The 25715-nt window shown below is 39.7% G+C and overlaps 1 protein-coding gene and 1 pseudogene across 7 annotated transcripts in view; both read left to right on the top strand.

The window, feature by feature from the left end:
- The window catches only part of PCDH15 (protocadherin related 15), a 1707782-nt gene that overhangs the window by 1078448 nt on the left and 603619 nt on the right, over positions 1–25715 (top strand). The gene's annotated exons all lie outside the window — the stretch shown is intronic.
- LOC118518173 (glucose-6-phosphate isomerase pseudogene) lies at positions 14089–15985 on the top strand (annotated as a pseudogene).

The raw sequence follows: 25715 nt of genomic DNA, 5'->3' as shown, positions 1-25715 counted from the left end.
AAACTATTATAAATTGCACTCTGTGATTTTAATATAGGTATACTTTGATGCCTGTATTTTTATAAGCTTTATTCCCATTTAACTTATTTATTAGATGTTAATTACATAACATCACATATGGCCACTGAAAATGTGCCATTGCTTTGGGAATTCAACAGAAAGTTTTGCTTCAGTTTATTTATTGAAATTGCTTTAAGTATGCATTTGTACTTAATTTCAGAAAATAATTATGCTATAAATTTGTTTTAATTTTTTTATATATAAACATAGAAAAACTGGAGATGAAAAGAAAATTAGAGTATACTGTGTACATTTCTACCAAACTGAAATTTGCTTTGTGCTCCAGAATATATGTAGAGTCTCAAAACAGGTTATTGGAATTGTGTAATATTGATTTTTATTCCTAGTGGGTGGTTTGTATTCTTATTATAACTTTGGAGTCATAGTGGATATTATATGGTATGAGTTACTCCAGGGAGGCCAGTGGGGTGCATCTGAATAAATATACTCTGCTTATCAACTATAATAAGCTTGGAGAAGTATCACTTTTTATAGGAAATTATGCTAATTTTAAGGGTACTCTCATAATTTAATTGGGTTATCAATTTCTGCCTCTTCCTGCATTCATATCTCTAGAATGTAACATCTGTTAATAGGGTGTATTTGATACTGCACCCCACTTTAACAACATTATTTTGTTACTGAAGACAGTGTTCTTTTTAAAAATTTTTTATTGTTATGTTAATCACCATACATTGCATCATTAGTTTTTGATATACTGTTCCATGATTCATTGTTTGTGTATAACACCCAGTGCTCCATGCAATACGTGACCTCTTTAATACCCATCACCAGGCTAACCCATCCCGCCATCCCCTCCCCTCTAGAACCCTCAGTTCGTTTCTCAGAGTCCAGAGTCTCTCATGGTTCGTCTCCCTGTCTGATTTCCCCCCCTGCATTCTTCCCCTCCTGCTATCTTCTTCTTTTTTTTTTTTTTTTTTTTTAAACAATTTTTTTTTAAGATTTTATTTATTTATTTGAGAGAGAGAGAATGAGAGAGAGCGAGTACATGAGAGGGGGGAGGGTCAGAGGGAGAAGCAGACTCCCTGCCGAGCAGGGAGCCCGATGCGGGACTCGATCCAGGGACTCCAGGATCATGACCTGAGCCGAAGGCAGTCGCTTAACCAACTGAGCCACCCAGGCGCCCTCTTCTTTTTTTTTTTTAAACATAAATTGTATTATTTGTTTCAGAGGTACGGCTCTGTGATTCAACAGTCATGCACAATTCACAGCACTCGCCATAGCACATACCCTCCCCAATGTCTATCGCCGAGCCACCCCATCTCTCACAGCCCCACAACACTCCAGCAACCCTCAGTTTGTTTCCTAAAATAAAGACTTCCTCATATCAGAGAGGTCATATGATACATGTCTTTCTCTGATTGACTTATCTCCCTTAGCATAACACCGTCCAGTTCCATCCACGTCATTGCAAATGGCAAGATCTCATTCCTTTTGATGGCTGCATAATATTCCATTGTATATATATATACCACACCTTCTTGATCCATTCATCCGTCGATGGACAACTTGGCTCTTTCCACAGTTTGGCTATTGTGGACATTGCTGCTATAAACATCAGTGTGCACGTACCCCTTTGGATCCCTACATTTGTATCTTTGGGGTAAATACCCAGTAGTGCAATTGCTGGATTGTATGGTAGCTCTATTTTCAACTTTTTGAGGAACCTCCATACTGTTTTCCAGAGTGGCTGCACCAGCTTGCATTCCCACCAACAGTGTAGGAGGGTTCCCCTTTCTCCACATCCTCGCCAACATCTGTCGTTTCCTGACTTGTTCATTTTAGCCATTCTGACTGGTGTGAGGTGATATCTCATTGAGGTTTTGATTTGGATCTCCCTGATGCTGAGCGGTGTTGAGCATTTTTTCATGTGTCTGTTGGCCATTTGGATGTCTTCTTTGGAAAAATGTCTGTTCATGTCTTCTGCCCATTTCTTGATTGGATTCTTTGTTCTTTGAGTGTTGAATTTAAGAAGTTCTTTATAGATTTTGGATACTAGCCGTTTATCTGATATGTCATTTGCAAATATCTTCTCCCATTCTGTCGGTTGTCTTTTGGTTTTGTTGACTGTTTCTTTTGCTGTGCAAAAGTTTTTATCTTGATGAGGTCCCAATAGTTCATTTTTGCCCTTGCTTCCCTTGCCTTTGGTGATGTTTCTAGGAAGAAGTTGCTGCGGCTGAGGTCGAAGAGGTTGCTGCCTGTGTTCTCCTTTACGATTTTGATGGACTCCTGTCTCACATTGAGGTCTTTCAACCATTTGGAGTCTATTTTTGTGTATGGTGTAAGGAAATGGTCCAGTTTCATTCTTCTGCAGGGCTGTCCAATTTTCCCAGCACCATTTGTTGGGGAGACCGTCTTTTTTCCATTGGACATTATTTCCTGTTTTGTCGAAGATTAGTTGACCATAGAGTTGAGGGTCCATTTCTGGGCTCTCTATTCTGTTCCATTGATCAAAGTGTCTGTTTTAGTGCCAGTACCACACAGTCTTGATGATGACAGCTTTGTAATAGAGCTGGAAGTCTGGAATGTGATGCTGCCGGCTTTGCTTTTCTTTTTCAGCATTCCTGTGGCTATTCGGGGTCTTTTCTGGTTCCATACAAATTTTAGGATTATTTGTTCCATTTCTTTGAAAAAAGTGGCTGGTATTTTGATGGGGATTGCATTGAATGTATAGATTGCTCTAGGTAGCATTGACATCTTCACAATATTTGTTCTTCCAATCCATGAGCATGGAATGTTTTTCCATTTCTTTGTGTCTTCCTCTATTTATTTCATGAGTATTTTATATTTTTCTGAGTACAGATTCTTAGCCTCTTTGGTTAGATTTATTCCTGGTATCTTATGGTTTTGGGTGCAATTGTAAATGGGATCGACTCCTTAATTTCTCTTTCTTCTGTCTTGTTGTTGGTGTATAGGAATGCCACTGATTTCTGTGCATTGATATTATATTCTGCCACTTTACTGAATTCCTGTATGAGTTCTCGCAGTTTTGGGGTGGAGTCTTTTGGGTTTTCCACATAAAGTATCGTATCATCTCCAAAGAGTGAGAGTTTGACTTCTTCTTTGCTGATTTGGATGTCTTTTATTTCTTTTTGTTGTCTGATTGCTGTGGCTAGGACTTCTAATACTATGTTGAAAAGCAGTGGTGATAGTGGACATCCCTGCTGCGTTCCTGACCTTAGCGGGAAAGCTCTCCATTTTTCCCCATTGAGAATGATATTCGCTGTAGGTTTTTCATAGATGGCTTTTTATGATATTGAGGTACATACCCTCTATCCCTATACTCTGAAGAGTTTTGATCAAGAAAGGATGCTGTACTTTGTCAAATACTTTTTCTGCATCTATTGAGAGGATCATATGATTCTTGTTCTTTCTTTTGTTAATATATTGTATCACATTGATTGGTCGATGTTGAACCAACCTTGCAGCCCAGGGATAAATCCCACTTGGTCATGGTGAATAATCCTTTTAATGTACTGTTGGATCCTATTGGCTAGTATTTTGGTGAGAATTTTTGCATCCATGTTCATCAAGGATATTGGTCTGTGATTCTCCTTTTTGATGGGGTCTTTGTCTGGTTTTGGGATCAAGGTAATGGTGACCTCATAAAATGAGTTTGGAAATTTTCCTTCCATTTCTATTTTTTGGAACAGTTTCAGAAGAATAGGTATTAATTCTTCTTGAAATGTTTGGTAGAATTCCCCTGGGAAGCCATCTGGCCCTGGGCTTTTGTGTTTTGGGAGATTTTTGATGACTGCTTCAATTTCCTTAGTGGTTATAGGTCTGTTCAGGTTTTCTGTTTCTTCCTGGTTCAGTTTTGGTGGTTGATACATCTCTAGGAATGCATCCATTTCTTTCAGGTTATCGAATTTGCTGGCATAGAGTTGCTCATAATATGTTCTTATAATTGTTTGTATTTCTTTGGTGTTGGTTGTGATCTCTCCTCCTTCATTCATGATTTTGTTGATTTGGGTCATTTCTCTTTTCTGTTTGATAAGTCTGGCCAGGGATTTATCAATCTTGTTAATTCTTTCAAAGAACCAGCTTCTAATTTCGTTGATCTGTTCTACTGTTCTTTTGGTTTCTATTTCATTGATTTCTGCTCTGATCTTTATTATTTCTCTTCTCCTGCTGGGTTTAGGCTTTATTTGCTGTTCTTTCTCCAGCTCTTTTAGGTGTAGGGTTAGGTTGTGTGCTTGAGACCTTTCTTGTTTCTTGAGAAAGGCTTGTATTGCTATATACTTTCCTCTTAGGACTGCCTTTGTTGCATCCCAAAGATTTTGAACAGTTGTGTTTTCATTTTCATTGGTTCCCATGAATTTTTTTAACTCTTCTTTAATTTCCTGGTTGACCCATTCGTTCTTTAGTAGGATGCTCTTTAGCCTCCATGTATTTGAGTTGTTTCCGACTTTCCTCTTGTGATTGAGTTCTAGTTTCAAAGCATTGTGGTCTGAAAATAGGCAGGGAATGATCTTTTGGTGCCAGTTGAGACCTGATTTGTGACCTAGGATGTGATCGATTCTGGAGAATGTTCCATGGGCACTAGAGAGAAATATGTATTCTGTTGCTTTGGGATGGAATGTTCTGAATATATCTGTGATGTCCATTTGGTCTAGTGTGTCATTTAAAGTCTTTATTTCCTTGTTGATCTTTTGCTTACACGATCTGTCCATTTCAATGAGGGGGGTGTTAAAGTCCCCCACTATTATTGTATTGTTGTCAATGTGTTTCTTTGCTTTTGTTATTAACTGCCTTATATAATTGGCTGCTCCCATGTTAGGGGCATAGATATTTACAATTGTTAGATCTTCTTGTTGGATAGACCCTTTAAGTAGGATATAGTGTCCTTCCTCATCTCTTATTACAGTCTTTGGTGTAAAATCTAATTTGTCTGATATAAGGATTGCCACCCCAGCTTTCTTTTGGTGTCCATTAGCATGGTAAATGGTTTTCTACCCTCTCACTTTCAATCTGGGGGTATCTTTGGGTCTAAAAAGAGTATTGCAGATAACATATTGATGGGTCTCGTTTTTTAATCCAGTCTGATAGCCTGTGTCTTTTGATTGGGGTATTTAGCCCATTTACATTCAGGGTAACTGTTGAAAGATATGAATTTAGTGCCATTGTATTGCCTGTAAGGTGACTGTTACTGTATATTGTCTGTGTTCCTTTCTGGTCTATGTTGCTTTTAGGCTCTCTCTTTGCTTAGAGGACCCCTTTCAAGATTTCTTGTAGGGCTGGTTCATGTTTGCAAATTCTTTTAGTTTTTGTTTGTCCTGGAAGCTTTTTATCTCTCCTTCTATTTTCAATGACAACCTAGCTGGATATAGTATTCTTGGCTGCATATTTTTCTCATTTAGTGCTCTGAATATGTCCTGCCAGTCCTTTCTGGCCTGCCAGGTCTCTGTGGATAGGTCTGTTGCCAATCTAATGTTTCTACCATTGTAGGTTACATATTTCTTCTCCCGAGCTGCTTTCAGGATTTTCTCTTTGTCTCTGAGACTCGTAAGTTTTACTATTAGATGTCGGGGTGTTGACCTATTTTTATTGATTTTGAGAGGGGTTCTCTGTGCCTCCTGGATTTTGATGCCTGTTTTCTTCCCCAAATTAGGGAAGTTCTCTGCTATAATTTGCTCCATTATACCTTCTGCCCCTCTCTCTCTTTCTTCTTCTTCTGGGATCCCAATTATTCTAATGTTTCGTCTTATGGTATTGTTTATATCTAGAATTCTGCCCTCGTGAACCAGTAGTTGTTTATCTCTCTTTTTCTCAGCTTCTTTATTTTCCATCATTTGGTCTTCTATCTCACTGATTCTTTCTTCTGCCTCATTTATCCTAGCAGTTAGCACCCCCATTTTTGATTGCACCTCATTAATAGCCTTTTTGATTTCGACTTGATTAGACTTAAGCTCCTTTATTTCTCCAGAAAGGGTTTCTCTAATAACTTCCACGCTTTTTTCAAGCCCAGCTATTATCTTTAAAATCATCATTCTGAACTCTAGTTCCGACATCGTACTAATGTCCGTATTGAGTAGGTCCCTGGCAGTTGGTAGTGCCTCTTGTTCTTTTTGTTGAGGTGATTTTTTTCTGTCTTGTCATTTTGTCCAGAGGAGAATAGATGAATGAGAGAACAAAATGCTAACATGGTAACAACGTCCCCTGAAAATATATTCTAAACACATCTGAAAAGATCTGAAATTGGGGAAAAAGAAAGGGAAAGAAAGAAAAAAGAAAAAGAAAAAAGAAAGAAAAAGATAAAAACAAACAAAAACAGGACAAAACAAACAAACAAAAAAACAGAATATGATCAAATATGATCAGGCTGGTACATAGATCAGTGCCACACACTAGATTTTGGGTGTATTTTGGTCTGTTAGAAGAAAGTCCCTCCCAAAATTTTAAAGAAAGAAAAACTTATGTATGTACAAAAATAAGGGTTAATACGATGTAGTGATGGAATATGAATATAAAGATGAAGATTATAAAAAATTTTATAAAAGGAACTGATAAGAAGTTGTTTGGAAAAAGAAAGAAGAGGATTAAAAAAAAATTTTGATGAGGCAGGAGACTAGAACAAAGCCATACACTAGAGATTTAGGGTATATTTTGATCTGTTAGAAGAAACTGTATCTCAAAATTTTAAAGAGAGAACAACTTATATATATATATATATATATATATATATATATATATGCCAAAAATAAGGGTAACTATGTATGAAGGGATAGAATATAACTCTAAAAATGAAAAATAAAAATGTTTTCTAAAAAAGGGATTGATAAGATGTTGGTTTAAAAGGGGAAAAAGAAAAATTAAAAAAAAAAAACACAGTTAAAAAAAATTAACTTTGAAAGACCAAAGAATCATGGTAAAAAAGCCATGGATTCTATGTGCAGTATTCCCCTAGTGCTGGAGTTCTGCTGTTCTCATTGATTGGTAAACTTGGTCTTGGCTGGCTGTTCTTGCTGATCTTCTGGGGGAGGGGCCTGTTGCCGTGGTTCCCAAATGTCTTTGCCGGAGGCAGAATTGCCCCGCCCTTGCCCGGTCCAGGCTAAGTAATCTGCTCGGGTTTGCTCTCGGGATCTTTTGTTCCCTACAAGCTTTCCGTACAGATTTGGAGGCGGAGAGTGAAAATGGCGGCCTCCCAGTCTCCGCCCCAGAGGAGTCGAGAACTCGGGGCCCCACTCCTCAGTGCACCCCCAGAGAAAAGCAGTCAGTCACTCCCGTCTCCCTGGTCTCTGGTCGCACTCTTTGCTCACCCGGCCTGTGACTGAGCATTTCTGTCTCTGGCACACGATTCTGTGTGGAGTCTCCAAACCCAGCAGATCCCTGCGGCGTGCTCCCGCGCCTCTCCTCCCGGGGGGAGGAAGTTGAGTCTCCCTGGATCTGCCGCTTTTTGGGTCCCTCTTGAAGGAGCAGTGGCCCGACTATGACCCGGATCCCGGTGTATGGCAACCCCGAGCTGAGAGCCCACACCTCGGCTCCGTCTCTGCAGCTGGCTTCCCCACTCCAATACCTGGGAGCTCTGCCACACTCAGGTACCCCCGGTCTTTCTGTGACCCCGAGGGTCCTGAGACCACACTGTCCCGCGAGGTTTCCACCCCCTGCTTAGCCACTGGAGTGACGTCCCTCAGCGGAGCAGACTTCTAAAAGTTCCGATTTTGTGTTCCGCGGCTCTATCACTTGCCAGAAGCGGCCGACAGAGGCCCCCTCCCCCCGCCATCTATCCTCCTGAATATTGCCTCGGATTCACTTCTCCACACGTCCTACCTTCCAGAAAGTGGTCACTTTTCTGTTCAGAGAATTGTTGCTATTCTTTTCTTTGATCTCCTGTTGAGTTCGTAGGTGTTCAGAATGGTTTGATCCCTATCCAGCTGAATTCCTGAGACCAGACGAAATCCAGGTCTCCTACTCCCCCGTCATCTTGCTCCCTCCTGAAGACAGTGTTCTAACTTTGAATGAGACTATTCTGGGAAACATTTTTATTAACTTAAGAAAAACACATAGATTTCCAACCAAAAATGCCAAAAATATTTAAGTAACGTTTTTCTTTAGTAAGTATTAGAAGTTCAAATGACTGCCACATTTTTATGTTATAAATTCAAAGGGGCATGACTGTATTTCCCAACATCAATTTATCCCCAGTGAGCCATACTCTGGAAAAGGGCTGTTTTGCTTAGAAGGGCCTTGTTACTGCAGTGTGGTGGTGGTCCTCCTGATACTTCCTGAGATTTGGAATGTGGTCCCAAATAGAATGGTTCATCTTTCCTCTGAATATACGTATGCCTCTGCATTAACATCAAATTCCAACTGAAGGAGATTTTAATATATGTAGTATAGACTGACTTGCTTTTGACATTGAACTCTAAGAACTCTGTGAAGGTGCCATTATTCACTTACCAAGGCTTGTATAGAAATTAACAACAATTGAAAAGAAAAAAAAATAGCAACGATTGAACAATTAAAGCAAAAGAGAAATAGCGTAATTTACTTTTCATAATGTCTTAAAATCACATTTATATTTGTTCATTGTAGAAAAGAAACATAATAAAATTGCATAGTCTCATCATCCAGAAATTACCAATGTTCACATAAGAATGTTTATCTTTCTAGATGAAGCAATCATTTAAAATATGGTAGCTCTTAGAATAGGCTTTACATTAGTGAGCTTCCTGTAAAAAGTAGCTGTTATTTCAAGCTGCCATTTTTGGTGTAAAAATGTACAAAATCATAATAATATTGGAAATGTTTATATTTAGTTTTTATTATTTTCATTTTAAATATATTTTTTAATATTTTTTCAGTTACAATTTCATGGTATGCTTAAAAATGACCAACATCTCTTTATATAAAAAATAATGTTAGCTGAGGCAAATCACTATTATTGATGGTTAATTTTCATATAATTTGAAATTAAACAATTGCCAGTAAAGCCAGACAAATTTAGTGAATGTGTGTAAGAGATAAATATACAGTGGAAGAATTTTGTGCAATAAAAGTTTCTTCAAAAAATATTTAGGCCACTGTTAACTTGGCTCAAGCATGAACTCATAACTATTTTATTTGTATGGAAGGAAATCAAGTATTGAATGAATGAGTAAGAATCCTTGAAGTTCTTTTAAAATCATAAATTCTGTGATACAAAGATCTGAGTTTAATATCAAATTATAGAATCACAGATTATTAGATTAGGAAAGAACATAGACATTTATTTCCAAAGAATGTTGATCCCCAAATATAGACAACATTGGGCTCTCATACCTCTATCCAGTTTCTATGCTCTCAGTAGAAAAAAGTTGAAAATCACAGTGTAGTATTTGCTAATGTTTACAAGAAATACATATTTCCTCATGGGCAGCCAATATTTTTTTTATATATTTCTTTGGGAAAAAAATGCCTGTCTTCAGAATAGTTATAGTTATTAGGTTTTAATTTTATTTTTTACTCTGTTCAGTTGCTGAACAATTTTTCGGTCTCAGAAAATTTTATGAAACACTTCTGCACCTAATAATAAGGTGACATTCCTAGGTCCTTTGCTTAGGTTTGATAACAGTTTTGGAATACAACCAAAAATATTCCCTGTCAGTGTGAGTTCATGGAAGTCTTTGTCTTTGATAGGATTGATATTTGGCAAGTGTGACATGTTTTATCTTGCCATACAATTTCTTTCTCTTCTTTGTATATTTTGAAGAGAATCTGTTTGGATTTTAAGTGGTAAAAAACACTTTGATTTAGGTTCAGGATCTTTGATTTAGGTCAGATGATGGGTCCTCTATGGAACTAATCTGCCACAATCTTCCAAGGTCATTTTTGGTTTTGGTCAAGTCTGATATTGCCGTGGAACCTCTTTGGCACTCACAGGCTGCCCACTGAGTTTTTAGGTTGTGCACAAGCCTCTTGAGTATTTAGTATCTCTTAGTGGCCCAGTCTTTGCTTCCCACTTGATCCACTTGCATAGATTGAAAACAACAACTCAGTGCTGTGAATGAGGATTTAATTATGCAGTTAATTTAAAATTTGCTGTTATTCATAATTATCAGCACCTGCTATTACAGTGTATGGATGGCCTGTCAGGATGGGATCTTGGGTGTCAGCCCCACTGAGCTCCCAATAGAATGTCATTAAATGAGTGACGTAGTCAACACCATATCAAGAAGAACCACCCCCACAGAGCCCAGGAAACACACATAATCCTGAGGAAAAAATAAATCACTGTGTTAAGCCAAAAGTAATAATAAAGAAAAGATGGCATCATGTTACCTGATCACTATTCTATCAAAGAGCTAGCAAAAGGACTGTGCTTTACAACAGAAAGTGGACTTAGTAATTTTGCTGTTAGAATTTAATAGTAACTTCTATTCTGACCACTAGTGACTCAGAGTTGTATCCAGGCATCTGAAAGATGTCACTGTCTTATTTTGGGCTGCCATAACATAAAGACCACAGACTGTGGGGCTTAAACCACAAACATTTATTTCTCATGGTACTGGAGGCTGGGAAGTCCAAGTTCAAGGCACCAACAAATCTGATGTCTTGTGAGAATCTGCCTCCTGGCTCGCGGACAGCCACCTTCTCATGGTAAGCTCGCTCATGTGGCCAAGAGAGAGACCATCTGTCCATGTGTCTTCTTAGAAGGACACGGATCCCATGCCCTCATGAGAGGCAGATAATGGGGGCTCTACTCTCGTGACTTAATTACCTGGCAAAGACCCCCCCCCGCCCCGCCCAGATACCAAACATTTGGGAATTAGGATTTCAACATAACTAAGCCAGACCACTGAAAACAGAAACTCAAGAAAGTTGTTTTGGAAACTGGCACTGATTGTCCAATTTGTGGCTGCTGAGGATCTGTCCATATGGATAGAAAGTGTAATATGACATCATTTATTCCCACAGTTGTAAGAAAATGCTTACTGTGTGTTTAAGTGATTGAAAGGATTTTCTTTCTTCTTTTTTCTCCCCTCAGATCCTCTTCTCTATTAGGGATGGGTGAGGTTATTTTTTCTGTTCAATAGGAGAAGTCAGGAAAACGTCAGTGAAGGAATTACACAGTTACATGTCAGAGGGTATGAGCAGTGGGAGGGCGAGTAGACAGAACCAGTAGTTTTACCCAAAAATGCATGGTGTAGATGTCTTTTCATTTTCACTTTCTTGCTGTCTTGTTCTATGGGGAGAGGGCATTCCTGCACTTTTTCATCTAACAACTAAGAGTTATTACTGTAGAAAGAATTCCTTCTGGAACAATTCAAAATAAACGCAGGCTTTTAGTGGCTTATATAATGTGTCACACACGCATTAGGTGATTAATGAGTGTGTATCATTGTTGCCTGGTGAGGTGGGGAGACCCGGGCTCTGGGGCTCCACGCATCCTAAAGATGTCCCCAGAGGCTCTTGGTCTTGTCCCCAGAAAGAATTCAGGGACAGACAGACACGCAGCACAGCGGACGAGCCACGTGAGCGGGAAAGTTGACTTGAGCAGACAGGAGAGCAGGTGCGCTCCAGAGAAGGAGAGTGCGCGGTGCGCCCTGGGGTGGGTCTCTGTCTTCTACGGACAGTTGTTAACGAGGGGGCGGAATATTCATTACTTGGGGCCGGAAGCAGCGGTTCCCGCTTTTTGTTCCTAATTTGGTCAGGGTTTTCCGTCCTGGCCGACGGCATCTTGGGCCCGGCTGGTGCGACGTGGCTTCCTGTGCGCGCTGCCCCGACGCGCCTCTGATCTGCCTGCGAGCGAGCTGGCTGCCCCTTCCTCCTGGCTGGCCTCCAGGTATGCTGCTGGAGCCTAGCTGCCCGTTCTAACATCAGTAGAAACATTATGTCGAATTACTCATTCAATAAATTATGCACCCACCTTTAATTCTCCATCAGAATTATAATGCGTTTTACTTAGGCTGCTCCCAAAAACAGCCCAGTGATGCAACTAAGGCACCGACAAAATAACAAAGCACCTCTGTGACTAGCTTTCAGATAGAATTTAATTAGGTCCAAACTAGTAACTTCATTCAATTACAGTGGATCTTAAAATCTCAGTCCACAGAACATTTTAGAGGCCTATATTGATTTGGAAGAAATTTCTCTTTGATTGAAGTTTTAATAAGAAATCCAATCAGTATACATTTTTTTTCCAAAATTTATTACCGAATCAGGATTACAGTGTGGCTGTCTCCCCGTTTATGTTGCTGGTGCAATTTCCAATCATCTCTTGCAGTCTTTCCTCAGGTGGAGCATATTGGGCTGATTTGGTAAGCCTGGGTTCCTGTGTGACACACATAACTCTGAATTTATATTGCATCTGTTATTTCTGTTTTGCCTCTAGACTTGACTGCTATCCCAAGTAACACAATATGTTATCTTTTTTTTTTTTTAATTTTAAAAGCCATTTGCTCAGCTTTCTTCTTTTTTTTTCCTTTATTTTGCAACAGCTATATTAATGGAGTTGCTGGAATAAGTCTGCTGAAGGCATAGGCAAAAAAGGAAAATGACGTTACCAATGAGGATTTAATTCTTCAATTATTTTTAAATTACTTGTTAGCTTCACTCTTGGAGAGAAAGGGATGGAATGGTGGAATGCAGGCATGGGGCAAACAGCGCGTATCCTAACGACTGCATGCACGCTCCTAAAATCAGGCAGATGCCTACTTTTATGTTAAATATGGGATTTATGTCACTTCTTTTAGAAGCTCAAATTCTTTTCTTATCAAGATTTGGCTTAAAGGAATGAGATAGATCTGTATATTTTAAACTTGGCAATCTACACTTTTAACATCTTTCTTTTCTTTAAAAAAAATACAGTGTAAATAACAGATTGGATTTCGGCGCTCCTGGCTCTCATTACAACTTTTGGGCATGTAACTTTTGGGATTTACTAGCTTACTGGTTTTCAAGCTTTTTTCCTTAGGACATATTTTAATTATTTCCTCTCTGCAGACCCTATACTTAAAATTTTTTATTTTATTTGCAAATCTACATATGCCTGCCAATCGGAATGTCTCATCAAAATGAGACAAGCAGGGGCGCCTGAGTGGTTCAGTCCTTAGGTGTCTGCCTTTGGCTCGGGTCATGACCCTGGGGTCCTGGGATCGAGCCCCACATCGAGCTCCCTGCTCAGTGGGAAGCCTGCTTCTCTCTCTCCCACTCCCCCTGCTTGTGTTCCCTCTCTCACTGTGTCTCTCTCTGTCAAATAAATAAATAAAATCTTTAAAAAAAAAAGAATGAGACAAGCAGACTCCTCACTATAATCCAAGAAGCTAGATGTTTTTGGTAATCTGTGTAGCTTTAGGTGAGAGGTGGGCAATGGTTGGTAAATAAATGGTCAATATCTTTAGGCTTTTGTAAAGTACTGGAAATATTAGGGTAACATTGTTTTGGCCCTTTGAACTTGACTCCGTGTGAGGTCTCTTATAGCAATAGAAGTACAGAGATCTATGAAATTGTACTTGGATATGCAAAATTAGTCTTATGTGTTCAGAAAGATTTGAATGCATAACAGTAGGCCGCATGAATTTAATAAACATTTAGGAAGTGATGATAAATTGGAGATGGGGAGAAGAATGGAACAGAGGCAAGGTCACAGGTACAGTACCACACTCATGGAAGCCACAGGCCAGCAGACAAGCGCGGACCCACTCAGAAAGCACCTGGACTGGGGAAAGCATCAGGGCCCACTCCAAAAAGGAGACCTTCTCGATCCCTTAGACCAACTACCTACTGGTTTCTGAACACAAAGATAAAAGAACCAGGGGTCAGATGACGTGGTTTCTGTTTGCCTGTGTTCTTTCCACGGCAGCCACGTGAGGCGGCAGGAGGGGTCTTCAGGCATATGTGGCGAGGACTCAGCTTGCCTCGTTTGAAATCGGTTCTGCTCCTCATTATCTCAGACCAGGTACTTGGGGTACGTCCTGTACTAAGCAGGAATAATAGCCTCTTCATGGTGTCATGAAAGGAACATACAGGCTAGCTACGTGCCGTCTACCCCCTCTTCCTCCTCCAAGCTCGTCCAAGCCCATGTAACCCACTGCTGTCACCAAGGCTGCGCTCACCCAGAATCCGCAGTTCCAGAAGCTGCAGAAATGGTCCCGCGAGCACGGCTCTGACCTCAACTTGCGTCGCCTTTTCGAGGGGGACAAGGAACGCTTCAGCCACTTCCGCTTGAACCTGAACACCAACCATGGGCATATTCTGGTGGATTACTCAAAAGAACCTTGTGACCGAAACTGTGATGCAGATGCTGGTGGACCTGGCCAAGTCCAGGGGTGTGGAGGCTGTCCGGGAGCACATGTTCAGTGGCGAGATCAACTTCACAGAGGATTGGGCGGTGCTGCACGTGGCCTTGCAGAACCGGGCAAACACACCCATCCTGGTAGATGGCAAGGATGTGATGCCAGAGGTCAACAGGGTCCTGGAGAAGATGAAGTCTTTCTGCCAGCGAGTCCGGAGCTGTGACTTGAACGGGTACTCAGGCAAGCCCATCACAGACGTCATTAACATTGGCACTGGCGGCTCTGACCTGGGACCCCTCATGGTGACCGAAGCCCTTAAGTCGTACTCTTCAGGAAGTCCCCGGGTCTGGTTTGTCTTCAACATCGACAGGACCCACATCACCAAAACCCTGGCCACTCTGAACCCTGAGTCGTCCCTGTTCATCATTGCTTTCAAGACCTTTACTACCCAGGAGACCATTATGAATGCGGAGACGGCGAAGGAGTGGTTTCTCCTGTCAGCCAAGGACCCTTCTGCAGTTGCGAAGCACTTTGTTGCCCTGTCTACCAACACAACCAAAGTGAAGGAGTTTGGGATTGACCCTCAAAACATTCAAGTTCTGGGATTGGGTAAGAGGACGCTGCTTGCTGTGGTCAGCCATTGGACTCTCCATTGCACTGCATGTGGGATTTGACAACTTCGAGCAGCTGCCCTCAGGGGCCCACTGGATGGACCAGCACTTCTGTGCAACGCCCCTGGAGAAGAACGCCCCTGTCCTGCTGGCTCTGCTGGGTGTCTCGTACATCAACTGCTTTGGGTGTGAGACACAGGCCATGCTGCCCTATGACCAGTATCTACACCGCTTAGCTGCCTACTTCCAGCAGGGTGACATGGAGTCCAACAGGAAGTACGTCACCAAGTCAGCACTCGTGTGGACCACCAGACGGGCCCCATTGTGTGGGGGGAGCCAGGGAACAATGGCCAGCATGCCTTCTACCAGCTCATCCACCAAGGCACCGAGATGATACCTTGTGACTTCCTCATCCCAGGCCAGACCCAGCACCCGATAAGGAAGGGTTTGCATCACAAGATCCTCCTGGCCAACTTTTTGGCCCAGACTGAGGCCCTGATGAAGGGGAAGTCAACAGAAGAGGCCCAGAAGGAGCTGCAGGCTGCAGGGAAGAGTCCAGAGGCCTTGGAAAAGCTGTTGCCACACAAGGTCTTTGAAGGAAATCGGCCAAGCAACTCTGTTGTGTTCACCAAGCTCACACCATTCATTCTGGGAGCCTTGATTGCCATGTATGAGCACAAGATCTTCATTTAGGGTATCATCTGGGACATCAACAGCTTTGACCAGTGGGGGCTGGAGCTGGGAAAGCAGCTGGCCAAGAAAATCGAGCCTGAGCTTGACGGCAGTAGCCCAGGGACCTCTCATGACTCTTCCACCAATGGGCTCATCAACTTCATCAACTGCAGGAGCTTGAGGCCAGAAGCCAATAAACTCATGCCCAGCTGCAGTCCCTGTTGTGACTGGTCCTTCTTGTTGCTCCTCCCCAGAGATGCACTGCACAGTCCTGGCCAGAGCAGCCTCTTGTTGCGGGCTTGGAGCATAAGCCCTTTGGGGCAAGCTAGTCTGGAATTGCCACCCTGCCCTTCCATGTCCACGTGCCCTCTGTTTTACCGTCGGCTGAAGTGTTTCAGTGCAGCTGATTTTTCTGACCATGTTCACTTTGTTCATGTACAAGATAGAAAAATAAAGATGCCACAAAGGAGGGAAAAAAAAAAAAAAAGGAACATACAACACATGGTGAATGAGCTTGTTAAAGCATTTAGCACAGACCCTGGAAGTACCCTACCAGTGCTATCCCCGTGCATATATGTGTTATATACGCAGTGTGCAGGCCTGGCCTTGAGGAAACTATTTGACAGCTTACAAGCAGGTGGATCAGTGCAAGTGTAAGGACCACTTTGAAATGATTCCCATGACATTCCCTGACAGTAACAATCATCTTTACCTGCAGATACATGCACAGATTTCAGAGATACGAGTTGTTTATGAGACGCTTCTCCTCTGAAGCAATGCAGATGATAATGAATGACACCGATTTCTGTTTTTGCTAATTGACTTACATTTAGCTTATCTGAATAAGTATGGATAAATAAGATACATTTCAGAAAAAAAAAATATTGTATAATTGTCATAATGTTTAAATGTCTCTGTAGATCCAGCAAATTGAAATGCAAATGAGTGGAGAATTTTTTGAGTATCTGCTATGTGTCAAACACCTTGCTGGTTGTTTTACATGCATTATCTGTTAGTATATGTAAGGACCTTACAAGTAGGATTGTTACTAGAATTTTCAAGATAAAGATATTATATAAGGACATTAAATAAGTTGTCCAAACATACACAGTTAATGACAGAATGAGGAGATAAATATCCATGGCTGGTCCTGCTTTGAACAAAGTTTAAATTCCAACTTAAAAAAATGGTGGGTAATGTGATAATTTTTGCAACTTCTATGTTGTGCAATAATCATTGGCATTAATTATTATTGAAATATTAAATGAGTAGAATCAATGATTCAGAGCTAAATCAGTTGTTGCAGTACAGCTGAAATCTGCATGATAAAACTTAATAAAAATTATACCAAATATATTATTTGAAAAATAAAGTATGGTAAAACATTGTGTTCCTTTCATAAATACTCCAATCCAAGTGTAACTAGCATATTTTAAAAAAACATTAGAGAAGAATAATTTTTAGGCTGTTTGAAATTGTGAAAATACACCAGCATAAGCTTAATTTCATACCACCTTTCATTTAAAAGAGGTAATATATCTGGAAAAAGAAATTAAACTTTATTTTTAGACTTTTAAAGAATTTATTTCACTGGTAAAGAAACTAAGGACTCTATTGAAATCAGCATGAACTGTTCTGCAATTTATTTCCTTTTTTTTTTTTTTAAGATTTTATTTATTTCTTTGACAGAGAGAAACACAGCAAGATAGGGAACACAAGCAGGGGGAGTGGGTGAGGGAGAAGCAGGCTTCCTGCAGAGCAGGAAGCCTGATGTGGGGCTCGATCCCAGGACCCCGGGATCATGACCTGAGCCGAAGGCAGACACTTAACGACTGAGCCATCCAGGCGTCCCTGCAATTTATTTCCTAATAAAGAATGCTAGAGAGGGTGTGAAGAAAGGGGAGCCCTCTTACACTGTTGGTGGGAATGCAAGCTGGTATAGCCACTCTGGAAAACAGTATGGAGGTTCCTCAGAAAGTTGAAAAGAGAGCTACCCTACAACCCAGCAATTGCACTACTAGGTACATATCCAAAGGATACAAACATAGTGATTCAAAGGGGCACCTGCACCCCAATGTTTATAGCAGCAGTGTTGACAATAGCCAACATATGGAAAAAGGCCAGATGTACATCATCTGATGGATGGATAAAGAAGATGTGGTATATTATATACAATGGAATATTACTCAGCCATCAAAAAATGAGATCTTGCCATTTGCAAAGATGTCGATGGAGTTGGAGGGTATTATGCCAAATGAAATAAGTCAATCAGAGAAAGACAAATAGCATATGGTTTCACTCATGTGGAATTTAAGAAACAAAAGAGATCAACATAGGGGCAGGGAAGGAAAAATAAAACAAAATGAAATCAGAGAGAGAGACAAACCATAAGATACTCTTAACTCTAGGAAACAAACTGAGGGTTGCTGGAAGGGAGGCAGGTAGGGGGATGGGGTAACTGGGTGATGGACATTAAGGAGGGCATATGATGTAATGAGCACTGGGTGTTATATACAAATGATAAATCATTGAACTCTATCTCTGAAACTAATAATACACTATATGTTAATTACATTGAATTCAAATTAAAAAAAAAAAGAATGCCACAGTTTCAGTCATCTGTGGTCATTGTAGCTTTGAGAGGTACGCATGTTTTGTCTTGTTTTATTAATAAATGCCATATTTCCAGACTATGGAAGAAATACCTATAGATAGTATTTGTTTTTTTAGCCATAACTCCGCCTTGGAATGCTCTTCCTTCTTGCCTGCCTTTAGATCTTTGTCAATTCAGCAGCAGCCTGTCCTAAGAACCTGTCATGTGCTCAGCCCTGCCTGCCTGTGGGAAATGGTGTGTTAGTTTGTTTTTGAGAGCTTAGTGATTATATGAACCACTGAGCTAACTTACTTTCATATGTTTGACTCGGGGACCTGGGAGAAGCTTGACCCAGGGGCTTTCACAGAGCATTCAACCCTGGTTCTTGTTCTGACCCTGAAATCTACATGGGGACTTGTCACTTCATCATTTTGGATCCAATTTTTCCCTATCTGTGAAACAGATTGATTAGATAATTTTTTCCCCACTTCTAAGAATCCAGCTTTCGATCTCTCTCTGCACATTTGTTTTTATTCCTAAGTTTTCTTGTATTTGAAAAACCAGGACACCATCTAAGTGAGTATGTTCAGCAGATGTCTCTTGTACCTTTTTCATAAGCAATACGAGTAGCATATTCATTGTTGCCAAATTCCTCGCAATTTGCACATAGAAATGAAAGTTTTGTTTCTTTGTGTTTATGGTAAAATTACTTTGGCAAGGATTTTCCTTTAGGTTTTAATCGTTTGAAAGGCTTATGTACTTAATACATCGTCTTGCTAGCTTGCAAATTGTTGTGACTACTTAATCATTTGATCAACTTTACGATTCAGTTTATAAAGACTTTTTACATAACCAAATATCTAATACCTTGGAAAATCTAATCAAATTTGAGATAATGATACCCATATGTGCAGAAAAATGATTAGAATTCTGTGTTTATAAATTTCCTGTAAATTTAGGGACCTATTTTTATATTTTTATCCAAGGTTTAGATATGCATTCCAAGTTTCTTCAGAGGTATAAAACAATGCACTAATGACAAAATATTTAAAGATGCCCTTTCAATGGATTGTTATACTGTTTTCAATAGTACCTTGATAACTCAAAGTTCTAGTATATGGAGAAAGAATGCACTATTTGAATATTGAATGTGCAGGCAAATAATTAAAACCCTTATTTTGCCAGGCACATGAGTGAGAACTGAAGGTTAACAACAAAATAGAAGTAAAACTTGATCTAAGTAATATTGTTCCCAGAGTGGGGGGGGGGGTGGAGAGAGAGAGAGAGTCCACTGTCTTCTCAGATGGAATGACCATTTGAGTTCTCTCCAGCTCTTTTTCTCATCACTTTTAACGTAACGTTTCCAAGGCCTGCAAGTCTCTCAGACATCTTTCTTCTCAAGGACATATCTCTGTGTGTGCTTCGGTTGGCAGTGTTTCACTCAAGATTCTTAGATAGCTCCTTAAAAAGAAGTTTTTGCTCACTACGATTTTACTGTCTTAGAACCTCACCCTCTTAAAAGATTATCTTTAACATATATCTGGACAAATTTCAATCAGTATTTGCATATATTTTCCTCTCCCTCTGTTTAAACTAGTGCTTCTTAACATTTTCTAGCCCTTAATCATTCTTATGGCCATCACCTACACTGACCTGTAAAATCCTGCGTAAGAAAAAGAGCAGCCTCTCACCCCGATTGCGCCTGTCCTGTGTGGACACCGCATGCAATGACTCCTTTGTTTGCATTCCCCGTATTTCTCTATGAACAGTTTTCTTCTTCCCTCTGAAAGTAGAGGTGGGTGGTAACATGGGAGCTTATTTTTAAACCATTACTATTTTAAACTGTGCAGATAACTTATACGCCCTTCCCTTTATATGACATACTTCACCATCTGGTCATTCTTTTTCCATGCCCTGCAAATGCCTGTCTGCTCCTTTTCACTCTCTTCCTTGTCCCCCAAGACTGTGGTCAGCTGTTACCTTCTTCTGGAAGCTTCTCAGAACCAATGTCTTCCCTAATCACAATGCACAGTACCTTCTGCTGTCCCTGACCTGCACATTTTTCTTTTTTTAACTTTCACATTTCTGGTTCTGTTTCTACCGTATCCTCTCTCTAGATTGCAACGTTCTTCTGCGTTCTAATGCACATGATAAGTAACAATAATCGTTTATTAAAGGAATTTCTTGTGTCTCATGCATGGAGCTTTTTACTTACTTCTTTCTACCACAGTGGCTTTCTGGTTAGGGCTCATGAATCAAGAGAACATGTGGCTTATAACATCCTCGCAACTTTCTTTACCCTCATTGAAATCAACAGCTATTGAAGATGACAAAAATTAGGGGAAAACTCTTAATAAACCTGATACAAAGTGACTGATTTGACTACAAATCAAAATGATTTTTTTTCGTGATATTTGTGTAACAGCAACCAAGTACCTTTTGTTGTTGCTGTTTGGAGTTATGCAGTTTAGGGAAAATATGTTTACACATTCCAGAATTTGGTATTTTAGAAAATAAGTAAAATATTTTTGCAACAGGGAAATACGTAGACTGTCTTAAAATTTATTTCAGATTCTTTTAAAAATAGTTCATATTTTAATCATTTTAAATAATGTTTTTATAAGATTTTTATAAGATGGAAATAAGGCCACACTTGTGCTTGACCATATTCATACCTTATAAGGTCGCCTCACCTTCTCCCCTCTGTCTTTATTTTGGAAAGTGATAAGCACAACTTCACTGACAATGCTGAAAAATTAATTATGCTCTCATAAATCAGATGGTCCTATAAAAGCCCTCTTTCGTTTTCTATGCTATGGCTGAGTGTTATTCAACAAGCAACAGCATAATGACTTTTTGAGGAAAAGATATGTTTAAAAAGTACTACATTAATGTAAAAAGAAATGTTTTGCCATATTTCTCAAAATGCATCTTTTTAATTTATGAAATTAAGTTTGAATTTCTGATTTACAGAAATAATGGCTTACACTTGATTCATTGTCTCAAAGATTAATTATAGACATGGCTCTTTTATCATGCCTCATTTTTTTTATCATTAATATGTAGGAAGCCATTTTCTATAGCAAACAAAAGTATTTCAAAAAAGATAAATTTTAAAATGTCAGCTTATGTTTACTTCAATAAGTCAGCCATTCGTTAAGCACCTATTATGTGCCAAGAGTACAAAATATTTTTCAAATAATTTCAGAAAATTAAAAAGTAGATTTGACTAGCTGTTGACATAAAATAAATTGTTATAAGGCATCATATGGGTAATTGCTAAGTAACAGTATAGGTGATAATCACTCTAGCATTTAAAAGAAAGAAATATTAATTCAAATTTGGAGAGCCTTGGAAGTGTTGTTGGAAGAAATGGAATAGATGATTGAGCAAAAAGGTTAGGGAAGAATACAGAGAAAAGTAACAGTGTGATTGCTCTTCAAGAGTGCGGAGGCAAGACAAGTTAAAAGGACAAAACTGGAATGCATGCTGTAAGTCAGGACGTATTAGTCTCTAAACCTTGTCTGATGACCTCAGTCCCTAAAACCTGAACTTAGACCTTCCTCCTTCATTGAGTTTAGTGAAGCATCTTTCTTAACTGTTCACTCTCTCTTCGGGCAGTTGTTGTTGTTGTTGTTTTTGATGTAATTAGGTCACTCGTGTTTAGATGGATCGATACATGACAGACAGACAGACGGATGCTGCAGAGAGAAAGAGATACTCAACAGGGGAATAAGGTCAAGTGGAGAGGGACAACGTGGTCTCTGAGCCTCATCCTGGGACACTATTCAAAAGACCCGTGTAAGGATTATTGAACCATAGATGTACCTGAGTTTGATTTTACCATTTACTGTTTGATTAAGAGCCCAGAACCTGTTAAGGTATAGGTTTACTTGAAGATTTCTGTCCAGTAGAGACAATAACCCCACAGCTTAAGGTTGCACTGCCTATAAGGAGTTATTACATTGCACATAACACAGAAATCTTATTCAAGCATGTCTTCCTCAGAATGCATGTAAATACCCAGTTCCTCTAAGTGCTTTTGAAATTAGATTACCCAGATTTATCATCTTACAAATTCCATCGTTAATAAATTAGTACCCTGCTGGCACGTTTATTTTCTATGTATAGAAGCACCTTTTTTTGGAACTCGTTGAAAACTTACTTGAATAGTCTTCAGTACTAAAATCTTCCCTTTTGTGATAGTCATTCCCAACCTTCTCTAAATGGCACCCCTGTATTTTATTCAGAATTGCAGTGCTTATGTGTGGAGAGACTCAGATTCAACCACGAGAGACACAAGGAAGATAGATTTAGGCTTGTGCCCGGATTTCCAGAGGGTCCTGAAACTGCACCCGGCCCCTGGACTGGTCCTGGTGCGTGGGGGCCGTACACGTGGCTGAGAAGGTGGATCACCACACCTAGCAGAAAGCCTGTCCTTCCCAAAGCACTATAGCTGCCTGTCCAGAATCTTCTTCCACACTGTCTCCAGCTTCCTCTTACATCTGAACACCTAGTACCTTGATATAGCCAGTGTTTTCCCGTTTTCAGGCCTGTGGTCATACACATTATTTTCCATCCTTTGCTCTTTTGCCCCCTGAGTACCTCTGTTTATTTTTCTTTTTTTTTAAATTTAATTTCTTATGTTACATTAGTTACCATACAATACATCATTAGTTTTTGATGTAGTGATCTATGATTCATCGTTTGCGTATAACACCCAGTGCTCCACGCTGTGTTTATTTTTCAAGACAGAGTTCAAGTGTCACTTTATATATAAAGCCTTCTCTCTCTCTCTCTCTCTCTCTCTCTCTCCCTCTCTCTTACTGCTTTGTCAGCACTTTGCCATAAAACAACAACAAGCATTTAATGAGGTAGTCTATGGGGTAGACATTGTAGAAATCTTTGAGAATAAGAAGTCAAATAAAACATCACCCCTGCCCTTTTGGCTCCTATATAGAATGGTGGAAAGCTTGCAGCCTGCGGGGAGTGTGTTCCTCGTTTACAACACGTAGTTTTATGAAAAGCGTATGTTTACCTGGCTTGCCTCAGAAGATAGTAAGTTCTTCCTGGCAAGGATTTGGCACATCATAAAATAGTTTCTAGATGCTTAAAGAAAGATCCTGGAACGTGTCCACCTCACTGTGTGGCCTTCTTCAAGTAGTTATTCTCACTGAGTCTCAGTTTTCTTGTTGATAAACAATAGCTGCTGGTGTTCTTTTTACCAGTATTAGCCTAGCTGGTACAAAATAATTATAGTTAATTGTTGGGTTCAGATAGTAAATGACATTTAATGTCATGTTATATAACATTTCCCCTACAAAGAAATTGAATTTATTACTAAATATAAAATGAATAATAAATAGTAAGATCAAAACAACATTTTAAGACATTCCTACGTTAATATTTACTGAATTATTTGTATTCAACTTAGGACTTTTTCATCTATACAAAACTTTTCTTACTTGGAATATATTTTATATATAAGTTTCTTAAATGGGTGAGCAGAGTCAAGCGTAAGCTTCTACTCCTTTCAGAGTACCAAATGGCCAGACTGATCATGTCACAAATTTGTTTTCCTTTAATGCCCAATGTGTTTGGAAACTACTCTTCAACCACTTAGAATATTGCTTTATGTTTAAGACAAGTTTTAAAGTGCTCTAAAATGTTTGGGTGCTTTATGTAAAAATCAACACAGTATAAGCTGAAGGATAAGAATGTGAAAAATAGGGGCACCTGGGTTGCTCGGTTGGTGAAGCATCTGCCTTCGGCTCAGGTCATGATCTCGGGGTCCTGGGATCGAGCCCCGCGTCAGGCTCCCTGCTCAGCAGGAGCCTGCTTCTCCCTCTCCCTCTGGAAGAGAACTGGCATCATCATGCAAAACAGACACACTCCAAACAGACGTCCAATGTGCAGTTATGGTTCGGAAAAGTAGGTCCTCACCAAATATGTATACTGTCTTCCAGAAATTGGGATAAAAATGTCAAATACAGTAGTTTAACTCATTAAAAACCAATTTCACAGAACATCCCAAAGCTTGCCAAAATTGCCAAGAATTATAACGTACTTAGAGCTCTCTCAGGTACTGAAAGTTTACTACTAGCTGTATTTATTTGCTTTGGGAGGCTTGGAGAAATGGTCAGAGAGCCTAATCACATGAAGGATACCCACTTAGGATTATTTTGTGTCTGTGTTAACAGATATCGCAACTCAGGTCACATGCTTATGTATGAAGCAGAAGTAGCTGAACTTTACTAATTTTTTATCACATGCCAGCCAGCACTCTTAGTTTTGCATGTGCTACATGTAATTCTCACAGCAGCCCTGTGAGGAAGGTTTTCTGTCATCACTGGCTTCATTTTACAGGTGAGCTAGTGGATGTGCAGGCAGTTCAAAACTTGTTCTCAATCAGTATTTAAGATCTGCACGCAGTTAATCTAATTCCAGAGCTCCCTACCTCTGGGACACACGTAAGGGTCATTGTTGTTGACATGCACTCCTGTGAAACCTCACGCAGCTGAGTATTGTGGGCATAGACTCATAAACCCAAGAGATGGTCTAGTCTCAAGGTGTTAGGACTTGGCAGTTAAGCCCGACATGAAAAACCCACAGGAATGTGATTCATAGCAGTGCTAAGATTTGTAAAAATCTTACTTGTTAATCCATGTAAAAAGCCTGCAATAGATAAATACATATGATCTACTTTAGATGAAGCATAAATTATTCCAAATAGATCTGTTTCTGAGCTTCATTATGTTGCACCTGGTGCTAAAATAACCCAAATGTATGCTCACTCTTTGTAGAAGAATAATTGCTAGATGATACCGCCAGACATTATGTAGTATTCATTCATTCATTCATTCATTCAGGGTAGAGTTTAAAAACACAATGAAAAAAAATCTTCAGTCTTGCTGTTGAAATTCATAACCGAGCATGAATGCCAGGGGCCGTTATTTTCTCTCTCTTAAAATAGGTGTCATGAAGCAGCAATCCTGTAGTATAAGATTATTTAACTAATAAGTAAATAATTCATAAAAAGGAATCATTTAGACACCTCACACCTATTTATCAGGCACTGTTATATCTGGTATTGATTCAAAATATGTTTTTACTATGATTTAGCTTTATTCTTTTTCATAGAAATATATTTTTAGTGAATGTGGCTAATTGCCTTTGATTAGAAGTGTGTATAAACCTATTTAAGACCCCCCCCAAATTTCTCAAGTGTACTTCAAACTCATTTGTTCAAAATTCACATCATTCTCCAATACCCCCACTCACCCCATGGAAAGAGACTTTCCTCCAGTGTCCTGACCTCATTAATGTCACTGCTTGTCCCCTCCTTCCTTAAGCCGATGGATGAAAGTCATTTCTGCCACCTCCCCTGCCCTTTTCTGCCACATTAAATGCATCAAGACATATCGTCTATTATCCCTACTTCCTGCCTCTCCACACTTTCTTCTCTCTCTTCTGACGCAGCCAGGGTTCACGCACCATGTTTCGATTCACAGCAGAGCTGGGCATGTAGCTGGTGCTTAGCAA

This window comes from Halichoerus grypus, chromosome 7 (genome assembly GCF_964656455.1).
Source record: "Halichoerus grypus chromosome 7, mHalGry1.hap1.1, whole genome shotgun sequence".
Classification (NCBI taxonomy): domain Eukaryota; kingdom Metazoa; phylum Chordata; class Mammalia; order Carnivora; family Phocidae; genus Halichoerus; species Halichoerus grypus.
The sequence above is the reverse complement of the archived record's forward strand: the minus strand, read 5'-3'. Positions and strand labels throughout refer to the sequence as shown.